Source organism: Procambarus clarkii, unplaced genomic scaffold (assembly GCF_040958095.1).
Source record: "Procambarus clarkii isolate CNS0578487 unplaced genomic scaffold, FALCON_Pclarkii_2.0 HiC_scaffold_356, whole genome shotgun sequence".
Taxonomy (NCBI): domain Eukaryota; kingdom Metazoa; phylum Arthropoda; class Malacostraca; order Decapoda; family Cambaridae; genus Procambarus; species Procambarus clarkii.
Genome location: NW_027189389.1, coordinates 140,529 through 158,551, shown reverse-complemented (window position 1 = coordinate 158,551; position 18,023 = coordinate 140,529). Strand labels below are relative to the sequence as shown.

At 42.4% G+C, this 18,023-nt stretch overlaps 1 non-coding gene across 1 annotated transcript; it reads right to left on the bottom strand.

Annotated features, from left to right (window-relative positions):
• Positions 1-1,107: 1,107 nt before the first annotated feature.
• Positions 1,108-1,226, bottom strand: LOC138361407 (5S ribosomal RNA). Its single transcript, XR_011226959.1, has one exon. It is a non-coding gene; the product is annotated as a 5S ribosomal RNA (ribosomal RNA).
• Between the last annotated feature and the right edge of the window lie 16,797 nt (positions 1,227-18,023).

Below are 18,023 nucleotides of genomic sequence, written 5' to 3'. Positions count from 1 at the left end.
CCGATAGTTTGACGCAAGTGATCTATCTCCTTTCTTATAAACTTGGATCACATAAGCAACTTTCCATAACTCTGGCACTCTGCTTGACTCTATTGATTTATTAAATATGGTAGACAGTGGCTCGTAAAGCTCCTCTTTGCATTCATTGAGCCCCCTGGCAAACACCCTGGTAGATCATTATTCCCTCCCATTGTCCCTTGATAATTAGGCAAGATAGGCCTAGAAGTATATACAGGTTGTTACTAGAATGTCTATTGATTCTTAGGAGTAGATTAGGCAGTAGGGCAGCTTGCATATGTCATCTTCTACCTGGTGAAGACAGCGAGTAGCGGAGCCGAGGGGATTATGGGTCTTCGCTGATGGAGCCGGCCCCCATAAGGGCAAATATCCCCTTAAATTCGTTCAGCTGACTCGGGTTGCCGGAGGCCACCAAAGAAGCGCCACTGTCATCTGAATTATACATTATTACACGTATTCTTCTATCATGTTTATGTAGTTTTCTCTTCAGTAAACTTTATTTACTTTTATTATCGCTTTTATATGTCTCCACATCTCACTGAACATTGTGAACAAGTGATATTATATTGCACCACACTAGTACTGATATTAAACAGAAAAGTGACACTAGGTGGCAACACTGTATCAAATTTGAAATGAAAGCGTTGCCGGGACGCAGAGAAGATTACCCAGCTGGCGACCGTTGCCGGGACGCAGAGAAGATTACCCAGCTGGCGACCGTTGCCGGGACGCAGAGAAGATTACCCAGCTGGCGACCGAAGTAAATGTTGAGAACTGAGGTAACGACCGGAGGTCCCGCAAAACTTTGCACGTGTAGGTGGGCAAGCCCGGTGGGGGTTATCTTGAGATGATTTCGGGGCTTTAGTGTCCCCGCGGCCCGGTCCTCGACCAGGCCTCCACCCCCAGGAAGCAGCCCGTGACAGCTGACTAACACCCAGGTACCTATTTTACTGTTAGGTAACAGGGGTATAGGGTGAAAGAAACTCTGCCCATCGTTTCTCGCCGGCGCCTGGGATCGAACCCAGGACCACAGGATCACAAGTCCAGCGTGCTGTCCGCTCGGCCGACCGGCTCCCCCCTTAACATTATTGCCAACAGCATTTGGTGTTCCCAGGCGGTCACCCATCCAAGTACTAACCAAACCCAACGTTGCTTAACTTCGCTGATCGGACGAGAAGCGGTGTTCTCAACGTGGTATGGCCGTTGGCGCTCTCTCTCTCTGGGGTGTTTGCACAGTGTTGCACATTGCAGGATCGAGCTCAAGCAGTTTTTTTTTCTACCACAGATGTGGCCACACATTTACAATGCTAACCAGCATTGTGTCTTTTACATAGTGTCATTAATGTACATTCACAAAGGTGAAATGTAATTCTGATCAGCTTCCATATATACTTTATACCCATACATATACATACACACACATACACATATACATACATATATACACACACATGCATTCACATACATTTGTCTCATTTACTCTGACAGGGTGAGGTAGCTGATAAAGAAACTAGTGTGCAATTAAGCACTTAATCACTGAAGGTGATGAAGGTGCTTTTACAAGCTCAGGTTATATAGTTACATCATATATATACATTGTATAATTGGTATATTACATGGTCAATCTTGGATACAAGTCCAATATATCATCAAGTGTTCCAGTACTCATATAGTAATTACAAAGTTTAGCATACCTTAGCCCAGGAGGGCGAAAGTCAGTCAGTATGGGACATTCTACAATATAATTTTCAAGAGAGTGCATGTTTTCTCTTTCACAAAGTTGACACATTGTGTACTCGACATTTTGGTTTTGAGAAAGCTGCCAGATACGTCTATATCCCAGGCGTATTCTGGCCACTATAACATCACATTCCGGGTTCTTGTTCTATAGTCCCATATGTGAATGCCTCCTCACGATATCTATCATAATATTTAATGCTACAACTTTCAGGTCTTTGTGAATTTGTTAGGTCGGTGAGATCTTCACTAGATATTTGTTTAAGTATTCTCTTTGTCACTACTAATGAAACACCCATATCAATTTCTACCACAGGTTTTCTGCAGGCTGTCTTTGCAAGCATATCAACAGTGTCATGCCTTGAGATGTCAACATGGGATGGTATCCATAGGAATTTAACCTCAAATCTGTTTTCTTTAGCAGCTAAAACATTCATTCGAATATCACTATCTATTTTCTGGGTGTCACTACTATGTGCGTTCAATGCCAGGAGTGCACTCTGCGAGTCACAGTATATCAGTCCACTGCCTTTGTTTTTTTTTTTAAATTCAGTGGCCTGCAAGTTCGGGTTGAGTTGTACCTGCTCAGTCATTGACTCGCTTCATTGCTGTATGTACGAGAGAAGATTCTTCAAATATGTTACATGCACATCCGGTACATCGTCCACCTTCTACAGAGCCTTCGGTATAGCACTGATACACATCGTTATCCATACTCTGAGTACTTTCAGTGATGCTTTTCAGTGTTAACTGTTTTAATAATGTAGTGTGCACACTATCTTTCTTGGGCGCATTTACAAAATCAACTGATAGATCCCAGTTATCCCATGGAGTAATTGGCTCATTAATCATTAGTTGAGTTGGGTGCATATTTAATATTTTGATGGAGTTAGCTACCTTGTAGAACCAATATACATAATCAGATTTCGTTCTTCTATAGACCTCAGGTGAGTGCAGCATATTAGAAAGTTTAGCTTGAAACTTCATGTGTTGTCTAGAACTACTCAATGCCTTCACGCCGAAAACTGTGCTAATAGACAAAATTCTTTCACTTGTGGTAGGTAATTTTAACTCTGCTCTCATATTAACTATTCTCGTGGACTTTGGAGCCCCAAGGATGAGACGCATAGCTTCATTTTGCAAGGTTTCAAGAGATTTCAGCTCTTTGTCAGTATCAAACAGTGTGTGCTGGGCTTTCTCCTCTCTCCCTTAGCTCCATAGTCAAGTAGTGGCGGGGACCGGGCTTCAGGCATGACTTGGAGAGCTCCCTGAGTGTGGTCAACGGTACCCCAGTAGAGGGGGTGAAGACCCGCAGCGTGGGGGGGTTATAGGATCATTAACAACGGTGCCCCAGTAGAGGGGGTGAAGACCCGCAGCGTTGGGGGGTTATAGGATCATTAACAACGGTACCCCAGTAGAGGGGGTGAAGACCCGCAGCGTGGGGGGTTATAGGATCATTAACAACGGTACCGCAGTAGAGGGGGTGAAGACCCGCAGCGTGGGGGGGTTATAGGATCATTAACAACGGTACCGCAGTAGAGGTGGTGAAGACCCGCAGCGTGGGGGGTTATAGGATCATTAACAACGGTACCCCAGTAGAGGGGGTGAAGACCCGCAGCGTGGGGGGGTTATAGGATCATTAACAACGGTACCCCAGTAGAGGGGGTGAAGACCCGCAGCGTGGGGGGGTTATAGGATCATTAACAACGGTACCCCAGTAGAGGGGGTGAAGACCCGCAGCGGGGGGGGGGGGGGTTATAGGATCATTAACATACACCTCCGTTGTTTAAGTGTAAATCTCATCACACAAGGCTAAGGTGAGCGACGCGTGACAGTATCAACATTAAACTCTCTGGGATAGCTGGTAACATCAGTAAATTCTCTGGAAAAGCTGGAAAAAACAGAAAACTCTCTGGGAAAGCTTGTGGCAACACTTAACTGTCTGGTAAAATTGGAAACAACATTAAATTCTCTTGGAAACCTGCTATCAACATTCAACTCTCTGGTAAAGCTGGTAACAACATTAAACTCTCTGGGAAAGATAGAAAAAACATTAATCTGTCTGGTAAATCTGGTAAAAACACTAAACTCTCTGGGAGAGCTTATTACAACATTGAACTCCCTTGGGATTGCTGATAACATCAGTAAACTCTGTGGGAAATCTGGTAACAACATTAAACATTCTGAAGAAAGCTGGAAACAAAAGAAGACTCCCTGGGTATTTTTGTAACAACATTAAACTGTTTGGTAAAGATGGTATCCACATTAAACTCTCTTGGAGAGCTGATAACCACATTAAACTTTCTTGGAAAGCTGGTAACAGTAATATGCTCTCTGGGAAAGCCGGTAACAAGGACAACATTATACTTTGTCGTAAAATTGGTAACAACTTTAAACTCTCTTGGAAAGATGGAAACAACATTAAACACTCTAGGAAAGCTGGTAACAACTGTAAACTGCCTGTTAAAGCTGTGAACCGCACGGAGAGTGCAACACAACTGTTGCAGTAACCTGTGCCTCACTGATGAACTGCAACACACCTGCAGCAGCCACATGTGCCTCATTGATGGACTGCAACACAACTGTAGCAGCAACCTGTGCCTCACTGATGGACTGCAACACACCTGCAGCAGCCACATGTGCCTCACTGATGGACTGCAACACACCTGCAGCAGCCACATGTGCCTTACTGATGGACTGCAACAAACCTGCAGCAGCCACATGTGCCTCACTGATGTACTGCAACACACCTGCAACAGCCACATGTGCCTCACTGATAAACTGCAACACACCTGTAGCAGCCAAATGTGTCTCACTGATGGACTGCAACACACCTGCAGCAGCCACATTTACCTCCCTGATGGTCTGCAACACACCTGCAACAGCCACATGTGCATCACTGATGGACTGCAACACACCTGCAGCAGCCACATGTGCCTCACAGATAGCCTGCAACACACCTGCAACAGCCACATGTGCCTCACTGATGGACTGCAACACACCTGCAGCAGCCACATGTACCTCACTGATGGACTGCAACAGCCACATGTGCCTCACTGATGGACTGCAACAGCCACATGTGCCTCACTGATGGACTGTAACAGCCACATGTGTCTCACTGATGGACTGCAACAGCCACATGTGCCTCACTGATGGACTGCAACAGCCACATGTGCCTCACTGATGAACTGCAACAGCCACATGTGCCTCACTGATGGACTGCAACAGCCACATGTGCCTCACTGATGGACTGCAACAGCCACATGTGCCTCACTGATGAACTGCAACAGCCACATGTGCCTCACTGATGGACTGCAGCAGCCACATGTGCCTCACTGATGGACTGCAACAGCCACATGTGCCTCACTGATGAACTGCAACAGCCACATGTGCCTCACTGATGGACTGCAACACACCTGTAGCAGCCACATGTGCCTCACTGATGGACTGCAACACACCTGCAACAGCCACATGTGCCTCACTGATGGTCTGCAACACACCTGCAACAGCCACATGTGCCTCACTGATGGACTGCAACACACTTGCAGCAGCCACATGTGCCTCACTGATGGTCTGCAACACACCTGCAACAGCCACATGTGCCTCACTGATGGACTGCAACACACCTGCAGCAGCCACATGTACCTCACTGATGGACTGCAACAGCCACATGTGCCTCACTGATGGACTGCAACAGCCACATGTGCCTCACTGATGGACTGCAACACACCTGCAGCAGCCACATGTACCTCACTGATGGACTGCAACAGCCACATGTGCCTCACTGATGGACTGCAACAGACACATGTGCCTCACTGATGGACTGCAACACACTTGCAGCAGCCACATGTGCCTCACTGATGGTCTGCAACACACCTGCAACAGCCACATGTGCCTCACTGATGGACTGCAACACACCTGCAGCAGCCACATGTACCTCACTGATGGACTGCAACAGCCACATGTGCCTCACTGATGGACTGCAACAGCCACATGTGCCTCACTGATGGACTGTAACAGCCACATGTGTCTCACTGATGGACTGCAACAGCCACATGTGCCTCACTGATGGACTGCAACAGCCACATGTGCCTCACTGATGAACTGCAACAGCCACATGTGCCTCACTGATGAACTGCAACAGCCACATGTGCCTCACTGATGGACTGCAGCAGCCACATGTGCCTCGCTGATGGACTGCAACAGCCACATGTGCCTCACTGATTGACTGCAACAGCCACATGTGCCTCACTGATGAACTGCAACAGCCACACGTGTGCCTCACTGATGAACTGCAACAGCCACATGTGCCTCACTGATGGACTGCAACACACCTGCAGCAGCCACATGTGCCTCACTGATGGACTGCAACATACCTGCAACAGCCACATGTGCCTCACTGATGGACTGCAGCAGCCACATGTGCCTCACTGATGGACTGCAACAGCCACATGTGCCTCACTGATGGACTGCAACAGCCACATGTGCCTCACTGATGGACTGCAGCAGCCACATATGCCTCACTGATGAACTGCAACAGCCACATGTGCCTCACTGATGGACTGCAACAGCCACATGTGCCTCACTGATGAACTGCAACAGCCACATATGCCTCACTGATTGACTGCAGCAGCCACATGTGCCTCACTGATGGACTGCAACAGCCACATGTGCCTCACTGATGAACTGCAACAGCCACATGTGCCTCACTGATGGACTGCAACACACCTGCAACAGCCACATGTGCCTCACTGATGGACTGCAGCAGCCACATGTGCCTCACTGATGGACTGCAACAGCCACATGTGCCTCACTGATGAACTGCAGCAGCCACATGTGCCTCACTGATGGACTGCAACAGCCACATGTGCCTCACTGATGGACTGCAACAGCCACATGTGCCTCACTGATGGACTGCAGCAGCCACATGTGCCTCACTGATGGACTGCAACAGGCACATGTGCCTCACTGATGGACTGCAACACACCTGCAGCAGGCTCATGTGCCTCACTGATGGACTGCAACACACCTGCAGCAGCCACATGTGCCTCACTGATGGACTACAACACACCTGCAGCAGCCTCATGTGCCTCACTGATGGACTACAACACACCTGCAGCAGGCTCATGTACCTCACTGATGGACTGCAACACACCTGCAACAGCCACATGTGTCTCACTGATGGAACGGCAACACACCTGTAGCAGTCACATTTACCTCACTGATGAACTGCAACACACCTGCAGGAGCCACATGTGCTTCACTGATGGACTGCAACACACCTGCAGCAGCCACATGTGCTTCACTGATGAACTGCAACACACCTGCAGCAGTCACATTTACCTCACTGATGGTCTGCAACACACCTGCAGCAGCTACATGTACCTCACTGATGGACTGCAACACATCGGCAGCAGCCACATGTACCTCACTGATGGACTGCAACAGCCACATGTGCCTCACTGATGGACTGCAACAGCCACATGTGCCTCACTGATGGACTGCAGCAGCCACATGTGCCTCACTGATGAACTGCAACAGCCACATGTGCCTCACTGATGGACTGCAACAGCCACATGTGCCTCACTGATGAACTGCAACAGCCACATGTGTCTCACTGATGGACTGCAACACATCTGCAGCAGCCTCATATGCCTCACTTCTAGTCTGCAACACACCTGCAGCAGCCACATGTGCCTCACTGATAGTCTGCAACACACCTGCAGCAGCCACATGTGCCTCACTGATAGTCTGCAACACACCTGCAGCAGCCACATGTGCCTCACTGATAGTCTGCAACACACCTGCACCAGCCACATGTGCCTCACTGAAGGACTGCAACACACCTGCAGCAGCCACATGCGCCTCACTGATGGACTGCAACACACCTGCAGCAGCCACATGTGCCTCACTGAAGGACTGCAACACTTCTGCAGCAGCCACATGTGCCTCACTGAAGGACTGCAACACATCTGCAGCAGCCACATGTGCCTCACTGAAGGACTGCAACACATCTGCAGCAGCCACATGTGCCTCACTGAAGGACTGCAACACATCTGCAGCAGCCACATGTGCCTCACTTATGGACTGCAGCAGCCACATGTGCCTCACTGATGGTCTGTAACACATCTGCAGCAGCCACATGTGTCTCACTGATGGACTGCAGCAGCCACATGTGCCTCAGTGATGGACTGCAACAGCCACATGCGCCTCACTGATGGACTGCAGCAGCCACATGTGCCTCACTGATGGACTGCAGCAGCCACATGTGTCTCACTGATGGACTGCAGCAGCCACATGTGCCTCACTGATGGACTGCACCAGCCACATGCGCCTCACTGATGGACTGCAGCAGCCACATGCGCCTCACTGATGGACTGCAACAGCCACCTGTGCCTCACTGATGGACTGCAACAGCCACATGTGCCTCACTGATGGACTGCAACACACCTGTAGCAGCCACATGTGCCTCACTGAAGGACTGCAACACATCTGCAGCAGCCACATGTGCCTCACTGATGGACTGCAGCAGCCACATGTGCCTCACTGATGGACTGCACCAGCCACATGCGCCTCACTGATGGACTGCAGCAGCCACATGTGCCTCACTGATGGACTGCAACAGCCACCTGTGCCTCACTGATGGACTGCAACAGCCACATGTGCCTCACTGATGGATTGCAACACACCTGTAGCAGCCACATGTGCCTCACTGAAGGACTGCAACAGCCACATGTGCCTCACTGATGGACTGCAACACACCTGCAGCAGCCACATGTGCCTCACTGATGGACTGCAACACATCTGCAACAGCCACGTGTGATCATGCTGAGACATGATGACATGTCTCAGCATGATGACATACACTATACCATGAAGACACAATGATTGTAATTCAATATAAGTTTTGATTGTTGCACTGCTTAACTTGGTCCTGGCCTCGTTTGTGTTTATTCTATGGTGATATAATTCCTGCTCGGGAAGCATAACTTTTGTCACTCTTTAAATCAGTTTTTTACAAATTTTGTATTTCCAAATAATTTGTGCATTTATTTCATGTTAAAGAGGATGAAACAATGATGATCACTAGAACTTAATTCTTTGTCCACATGTACATAATTTACAGAATCTTTATTAGAAGATAAAATTATGTCCAGGACATTTGAGGTCCACGTTAGATTCTTAACCAATTAACACAGTGCGATTTAAAATAAATTTGTGAACAAACTATGTCCATAGCTATTAGATATTGGATCTCCCCAGTATGGTGTAGGCAGATTTACGTCACCAATTAAGACTGATTCGTTCGTGTTACATATATCAGCTATTTGATTATATATCATTTCATCTTTTCCAAAATAAGCAGCAGGAAGCTTGAAGTAGATCCATATTAGTAATTGATGCTTTTGTTATCACCAAATGCAATAAACATATAATCTTTATCTAAGAGATGAGTGTGTAGGATGGTTATTAGGTTCACATATTTTCCTTTACCAGTTTTCATGTAAATATTACTAATAATGTTACTTTTTTCACAGACATCGCAGGCTGCTTCAGGTGTAGAACAATTCTTACACAGGCTACTACAGGTGTAGAACAACTCTTACACAGGCTGCTTCAGGTGTAGAACAACTCTTACACAGGCTGCTTCAGGTGTAGAACAACTCTTACACAGTCTGCTTCAGGTGTAGAACAACTCTTACACAGGCTGCTGCAGGTGTAGAACAACTCTTACACAGGCTGCTTCAGGTGTAGAACAATTCTTACACAGGCTACTACAGGTGTAGAACAATTCTTACACAGGCTACTACAGGTGTAGAACAATTCTTACACAGGCTGCTTCAGGTGTAGAACAATTCTTACACAGGCTACTACAGGTGTAGAACAACTCTTACACAGGCTGCTTCAGGTGTAGAACAATTCTTACACAGGCTACTACAGGTGTAGAACAATTCTTACACAGGCTGCTGCAGGTGTAGAACAACTGTTACACAGGCTGCTGCAGGTGTAGAACAACTCTTACACAGGCTGCTTCAGGTGTAGAACAACTCTTACACAGGCTGCTTCAGGTGTAGAACAATTCTTACACAGGCTGCTTCAGGTGTAGAACAACTCTTATACAGGCTGCTTCAGGTGTAGAACAATTCTTACACAGTCTGCTTCAGGTGTAGAGTTCGTTCAAACTATGCCAATGATTCTGGGTAAATAAACGTTACCAAATGTTTTCAAAAGTTTCTCCGTCTCTTTAATATATAAATATTGATTTATCGTTTAGACTAATGGCATTGTTGAACTTACGGCCTTTTATGAACATGTAGGTCGTGCAGTCACTATAAATGATAACTGATTTTCTTCAGAAGTTTTGAATCATTAACTATTACATTCTCAGCAATTTATCGGATACTGTTATCATAGAGGCATCCAGGCAGCAGCTTATATGTGTGACTATTATTACATAAAAAATAATGAAAATAAAAATTCTCAATGGTTTTTGCTCCTGATTGAAAATAGAACTATTGTAATGCTTAGAAATAACTAGAATTTAAAATGACTAGATAAACAGCACTCAGTGGCTACAATTAATTGTAACTGGGTATTGAATTACAGTTTGAGTCAGTATTGAGTTACAGAAGTAGTTTCCTGAGGTATATGAGGTAAGAATCCCAGGACTCCATCCCTGTTGTTGTCTTCACACATTACACCTTCAGTGTATGCTCAGTAACTGTACTAGACACATAAATAACAAGAATTATATTAACAACACGAAACTACACTAAAGATAAGAATGACACTACCAAACTCCTAACTACTTTTCTCCTAAGAACACATAAGAACATTCCCTTACTCTCATATCCCACCCTGGCCACACCTCTCAGCCTAGAGTACTGAGTGTTCCCAAGAACACATAAGAACATTCCCTTATTCTCAAATCCCACCTTGGCAACACCTCTCAGCCTAGAGTACTGAGTGTTCCCAAGAACACATAAGAACATTCCCTTATTCTCAAATCCTACCCTGGCCACACATAACAAATTGTTATGTCCATAATACTCTGTATGATCATTTCAGAAGCATCTTGAGTCGTGATAAATCATACCAGATAACATTATATTTGTCTGACAGGTTGGACAGTTGTTCAGTATGCAGCCTTTGAAGGTCACAACGACATGGTGAGGATCCTCACCCGTGATGGTGCAGATGTCAACAAGGAGAATGAAGTGTATAGCATCGATGTTAGGCAATTTTGTAAGAAATCCATGAACTTTATAACATAACAAGGTGGGATACCCGGCGATGGCTGGGTATCCTCCCTTAAACACATCCCCACTCCCATCACCTTTTGTTTCCATCTCTCTCCTCTCTATACAATTTTCCACCCTCAATTCCAACTTTTCCCATTTTCCGCCACCTCCTCTACCCCCTCTCTTGCACACTCCCTTCCCTACCCTTTATCTTTCCCGGACCCCTTTCCTTCTCTTGCCCTTCACACTCTCATCCACTCGTTCTCCCCTCTTTTCCTCTACCCTTCTATCTCCTAACTTACCGATTTATTCCCCCTTCTCTCCCTCCCTCCCTCACCCTCTCCCTCCCTTCCTCCCTCCCTCCCTCCCTCTCTCTCTCTCTCTCTCTCTCTCTCTCTCTCTCTCTCTCTCTCTCTCTCTCTCTCTCTCTCTCTCTCTCTCTCTCTCTCTCTCTCTCTCTCTCTCTGAACATGGAGCATGTGACCAACAAACACATAACAACCACAACGTTGTTTAACTATTGTTACTTTAGCACAACGTTGTAATAATATTGTGACAAATTTCTGTGTGATGAACAGCTAAAACGTTTGAAAACATTCAGGAAATGTGAACCTTAGGGGAGACATCATAGGGGTGACTAAAAGGTCACAATAGAAGACTGGATTATTAAAGGTAAGAATGGGTCGACCATGACCTGCCTATGACAGTCAAGTTGGTGGTCAGCATCTGACCTCCAACCTAGAACACACACAAACGTTCTCTTTTATAAATATAGATTCATGTAAATACTAGAAGAATGCTGAATAAAATTTCTCACCCTAATGTCATTGTCACATGGAGCAAATTGTTGTATTACAGTTATCAATTAAATTCAGTTGGATACCAAACGTTGAACTATAAGATAAAGTATACTGTTCCAGGGTATTATGTTTTTACTTGCCATTGTCACATTGCAGCCCAGCCTTCCTTTTAGTTAGTACTAATAGTAACGATGAGGACCATAGTACATATTTGACGTAATTAACAATTAGAAGTAGATATTATTACTATTATATTTGGACAAACCGGAACCGGTTTTGAATTTAAGTTGTAAAGACAACCTAAACTAATCTCACCTAACCTTCCTATGCCTAATACACGCTATCTGGGGCCCACATATAGTACATATATGTTCTATACTAGGGTTTGGAATATTTAAGTTAGTTTTTATCTTCGTTTTATAGGACTCAATAAAGTGAATAGTATAAAATTCTACTATCTAATCGCCTTTTACATCAATGTTTTAACTATGTTGCACAGAGTTACAAAAATACTATTTAAACATGTGGATGGGTCGCACATTGGCAGTGACTGTCACTACACGTCCACCAGTAGTGCATGTTATCACACACCAGAGAGAATACGGTCGACAGCAGTAACAACTTATCATTTCTAAATCACCTATTCAGAAATAATCTGCTTCTAGTTTTAAAAAAAAAATCATCAGTTTAGGATGAAGCATAGGACAGTGAATATATATATATATATATATATATATATATATATATATATATATATATATATATATATATATATATATATATATATATATATATATATATATGTCGTACCTAGTAGCCAGAACGCACTTCTCAGCCTACTATGCAAGGCCCAATTTGCCTAATAAGCCAAGTTTTCCTGAATTAATATATTTTCTCTAATTTTTTTCTTATGCAATGGTAAAGCTACCCATTTCATTATGTATGAGGTCAATTTTTTTTATTGGAGTTAAAATTAACGTAGATATATGACCGAACCTAACCAACCCTACCTAACCTAACCTAACCTATCTTTAAAGGTTAGGTTAGGTTAGGTAGCCAAAAAAGTTAGGTTAGGTTAGGTTAGGTAGGTTAGGTTGTCGAAAAAACATTAATTCATGAAAACTTGGCTTATTAGGCAAATCGAGCCTTGCATAGTAGGCTGAGAAGTGCATTCTGGCTACTAGGTACGACATATATATATATATATATATATATATATATATATATATATATATATATATATATATATATATATATATATATATATATAATGTCGTACCTAGTAGCCAGAACGCACTTCTCAGCCTACTATGCAAGGCCCGATTTGCCTAATAAGCCAAGTTTTAATGAATTAATTGTTTTTCGACTACCTAACCTAACTTTTTCGGCTACCTAACCTAACCTAACCTATAAAGATAGGCTAGGTTAGGTTTGGTAGGGTTGGTAAGGTTTGGTCATATATCTACGTTAATTTTAACTCCAATAATTTTTTTTTTACCTCATACATAATGAAATGGGTAGCTTTATCATTTCATAAGAAAAAAATTAGAGAAAATATATTAATTCAGGAAAACTTGGATTATTAGGCAAATCGGGCCTTGCATAGTAGGCTGAGAAGTGCGTTCTGGCTATTAGGTACGACATATATATATATATATATATATATATATATATATATATATATATATAAATATATATATATATATATATATATATATATATCAAACCTTACCAAACCTTACCAACCCTACCAAACCTAACCTAGCCTATCTTTATAGGTTAGGTTAGGTTAGGTAGCCGAAAAAGTTAGGTTAGGTAGTCGAAAAACAATTAATTCATTAAAACTTGGCTTATTAGGCAAATCGGGCCTTGCATAGTAGGCTGAGAAGTGCGTTCTGGCTACTAGGTACGACATTATATATATATATATATATATATATATATATATATATATATATATATATATATATATATATGTCGTACCTAGTAGCCAGAACTCACTTCTCAGCCTACTATTCAAGGCCCGATTTGCCTAATAAGCCAAGTTTTCCTGAATTAATATATTTACTATAATTTTTTTCTTATGAAATGATAAAGCAACCTTTTTCTCTATGTATGAGGTCAATTTTTTTTTATTGGAGTTAAAATTAACGTAGATATATGACCGAACCTAACCAACCCTACCTAACCTAACCTAACCTATATTTATAGGTAAGGTTAGGTTAGGTAGCCAAAAAAAGCTAGGTTAGGTTAGGTTAGGTAGGTTAGGTAGACGAAAAAACATTAATTCATGAAAACTTGGCTTATTAGGCAAATCGGGCCTTGAATAGTAGGCTGAGAAGTGCGTTCTGACTATTAGGTACGACATATATATATATATATATATATATATATATATATATATATATATATATATATATATATATATATATGGTATTAATTTCATCAACACAAGACAGAACACGAAACAATGGGTATTGAAATGGAAGTGATTGTAGAAAGCCTATTGGTCTATATTTCTTGATGCTTCTATATTAGAGCGGAGTCTTGAGGTGGGTAGAATATAGTTGTGGTAGAATATATATATATATATATATATATATATATATATATATATATATATATATATATATATATATATATATATATATATATATAACCTAATCGACAACCTATTACAAAGATAACCATTTTTGTAACCCATATGTAACTCCTTTTTTGTAACAAAGTTCAAATAAAGTAAATATATATGTGTACATACAAAAGAATGGGGGTGGTAGGAGAAGATAATATTAGTGTTCAGTGAGAAACCACAAGGTCTCCTCTGAATACTTTTTATTTTCTTCTCCGAGGCTATGGGTCCCCACATTGGCACCAGAGGTGGTACCCTCACAAACTTTAAAAATATATATATATATATATATATATATATATATATATATATATATATATATATATATATATGTCGTACCTAGTAGCCAGAACTCACTTCTCAGCCTACTATGCAAGGCCCGATTTGCCTAATAAGCCAAGTTTTCCTGAATTAATATATTTTCTCTAATTTTTTTCTTATGAAATGATAAAGCTACCCATTTCATTATGTATGTGGTCAATTTTTTTTTATTGGAGTTAAAATTAACGTAGATATATGACCGAACCTAACCAACCCTACCTAACCTAACCTAACCTATCTTTATAGTTTAGGTTAGGTTAGGTAGCCGAAAAAGTTAGGTTAGGTAGTCGAAAAACAACTAATTCATGAAAACTTGGCTTTTTAGCAAATCGGGCCTTGCATAGTAGGCTGAGAAGTGCGTTCTGGCTACTAGGTACGACATATATATATATATACATATATATATATATATATATATATATATATATATATATATATATATATATATACATATATACATATACATTGTGACGGGAAAGTGTTGGAGTGTTGATGTTCGGCAGTCCTCCATTGGCAGGTGTCAAAGCCTGGTCATACTTTAAACAAAACAAAAATATAGACTGCTTGCCTGTTGTCTGTGATAAGTTAGAGGGAGGAACACGTAAAACACAAAGTATGAACAATGAAACTTTAATATGTTTACTTTAAACATAAATGAAAATAAAGACAAATCTCGGGGAGTTAAAATTCAATGAAAATAATAAAAAACTGCAAAGAAAATGTGAAACACAATAATACAATGTTAAAATGGTGCTGAGAATATCGGCTATGGCTGAAACCTTCCTTCGTATATGAGCTAATGAGCTAGTATGCCAGAGAGAGATGTCAACGCTAAGAGCACAAGGAATATTCTGAAGTTGATAGCTGGTCAGGCTCAGACGTCGACTCGGGTAGCGGGCGAGTCACCAGTCCAGAGCAGGCAGGCGGGTGAAGGGTAGTTAGCTGGTTTGATGACGAGCCGGCGTGGAGGGTGTGTGGAGTGGGGGGATCTGGGTACGCTTTGCCTCCTGGTCAAAACGTTTTGTGCTACTGGTGATGTATCTTGAATGTAGCATCTTATACTTGTATCTTTGGCGTAACTTGATGTAGGGAAGAGCAGGCTCAATCTCTCTTGAAAGAGATTATCGTCACAACATATATATACATATATATTTTATTTTATATCCTGCGATTATATAACGTTTATATATATATATATATATATATATATATATATATAAATATATATATATATATATATATATATATATATATATATATATATATATATTATATATATATATATATATATATATATATGTATATATATATATATATATATATGTATTATATATAAATATATATAAATATAGGATATACATGGGTTGATACAAAAATAATAATACAAAAAGATGCTTAAAGGTTATGGATCTCTTGAAAAACATGACAATTGGAAACATTGATGAATGTCACAGACGGGTTCGATCATTGTTGCAAGTCAAACACTTCTTCGAATTCCTCTGAAGTTGGACTAGTGCCCAAGACGCAACAGGCATTTCCCCTCTGAATCGCAACACTGAGGTGCTGGAACAAGAAACTTTTTGTTCTCTGGTCTTTGTAGCGCTGCTCAATTTGTCCCCCAATTCCTTCAGGAACTTCAATGCCCATTTTCCCCACGAACCGAGGGTCTCCGAGCCGATCGGGACAAACCGTAGCAGTGTGCCAGACCTCTATATTTAATAATTTTCTGCGATTCCCTGAAAGAAGCAGAACCACCGCTTTCACGTGTGCTGTAGTGGAGGTAGGTACTGGCCAGTGTGGCAGCGCACGTGTAGTCCCACACCACTTGCTTACCATCCTTCCAAGGTAGCAAGGTGACCCCATCTGGGCGCTTCTGAGGGTCGTTAGGTCTGGATAAGTGTGGTTCTCTTTGTGCCGGGCAGCGGGCTGTGGCGAGGCTCCTCTTGATGTCGTTGACTTCTTCATGTCTTGCAATTTTACCCTGTGATTTACGACATACCAGACCATGACGACCATATTGGTCTACCATCGCAGTTCCGCAGATGCACCTATGTTCGGTGAGGATGGGGGCGGCAAGGCGAAGGGCAACTCCAATGCGGAGAGCGTCATGACTGAGACGAGTTCCCACGGCTGCATTGGGCACAGCAAATAAAAAATCCACGGCGTGGGGTGCTGTTACCGCTAGGAGGCGGGCTTTGTTTTCAGCATCAGCGTTGTCAATCACTGCTGTGACAGTCTTTTTCATTATGGGGCTATCCCAGTGGGCCTGCTTGTAGTCTTTTGGGACTTGTGGTCGGGGTTGAGGGTGTGCAATGGTGTCCCATTGTCTGGCTGCTTCGATGAACGTTTGATCATGAGTTCCCGCTGTTTCTCTCATACGCACTGGTAGGATCTGCCCTACCAATTCGTTGGCTGCTGTACATGAGGATAAGAATGCTGGAAGTGCTACCTCAGTTGCCTTTCGTATACCTATCCCTCCAAATCTCACCGGGAGTGTTGCTTGGTCCCACTGACTGTATTCTAAATCTAGGTTGAGCGCCTTCCTGAATATTGACCTGAGGAGCTCATCATATTGATTTAGAAGTGGGTTGCCAAAAGTTGGTGCACACCTTAAGAAGTATGTTAGCCTGAATTATTAATCTTACTTTTCGGTCATATTTAATAATATTATATATATATATATATATATATATATATATATATATATATATATATATATATATATATATATATATATATATATATATATATATATATTGTGACGGTAAAGCGTTGGTGTTCGGCTGTTTCAAAAGCTGGGGGCAGGGCCTCGTCACATAAAAAAGAGAAAAGTTTGTCCTTTCATCTGTGGTAAGGTAATGGGAAGACACACAAAACACAAGTATATAAACAATGAAATTTTAATTACTCTAGAAAACAAGACATGAATAAAGGAAATCTCATAAAATGCAGGACAAATCAACAAACAAAATAACATGAATAATCACTGGCAAATGAAAAGTTACGATAAGACAAGTAAGTTACAATGATAGCAAAATAAATAATGGGTGCTGGAATACTGGCTTCAAGCTGCCACCTCCCTTAGTACAAGAAAGCCAAGGCTTAGTCTACCAGCGAGAGATGTCAACTTCATGGAGCACAAAGATATTCTGACGAGTCTGGCGTGCTGCTGCCCAGACGTCGACTCGCGGTGGTGGTGGTGAGTGCAGGTGCGACGAGACACCAGCCAATCAGCAACAGGCAGGCAGAGGATGAGCAGTTTGCTGGTTACGA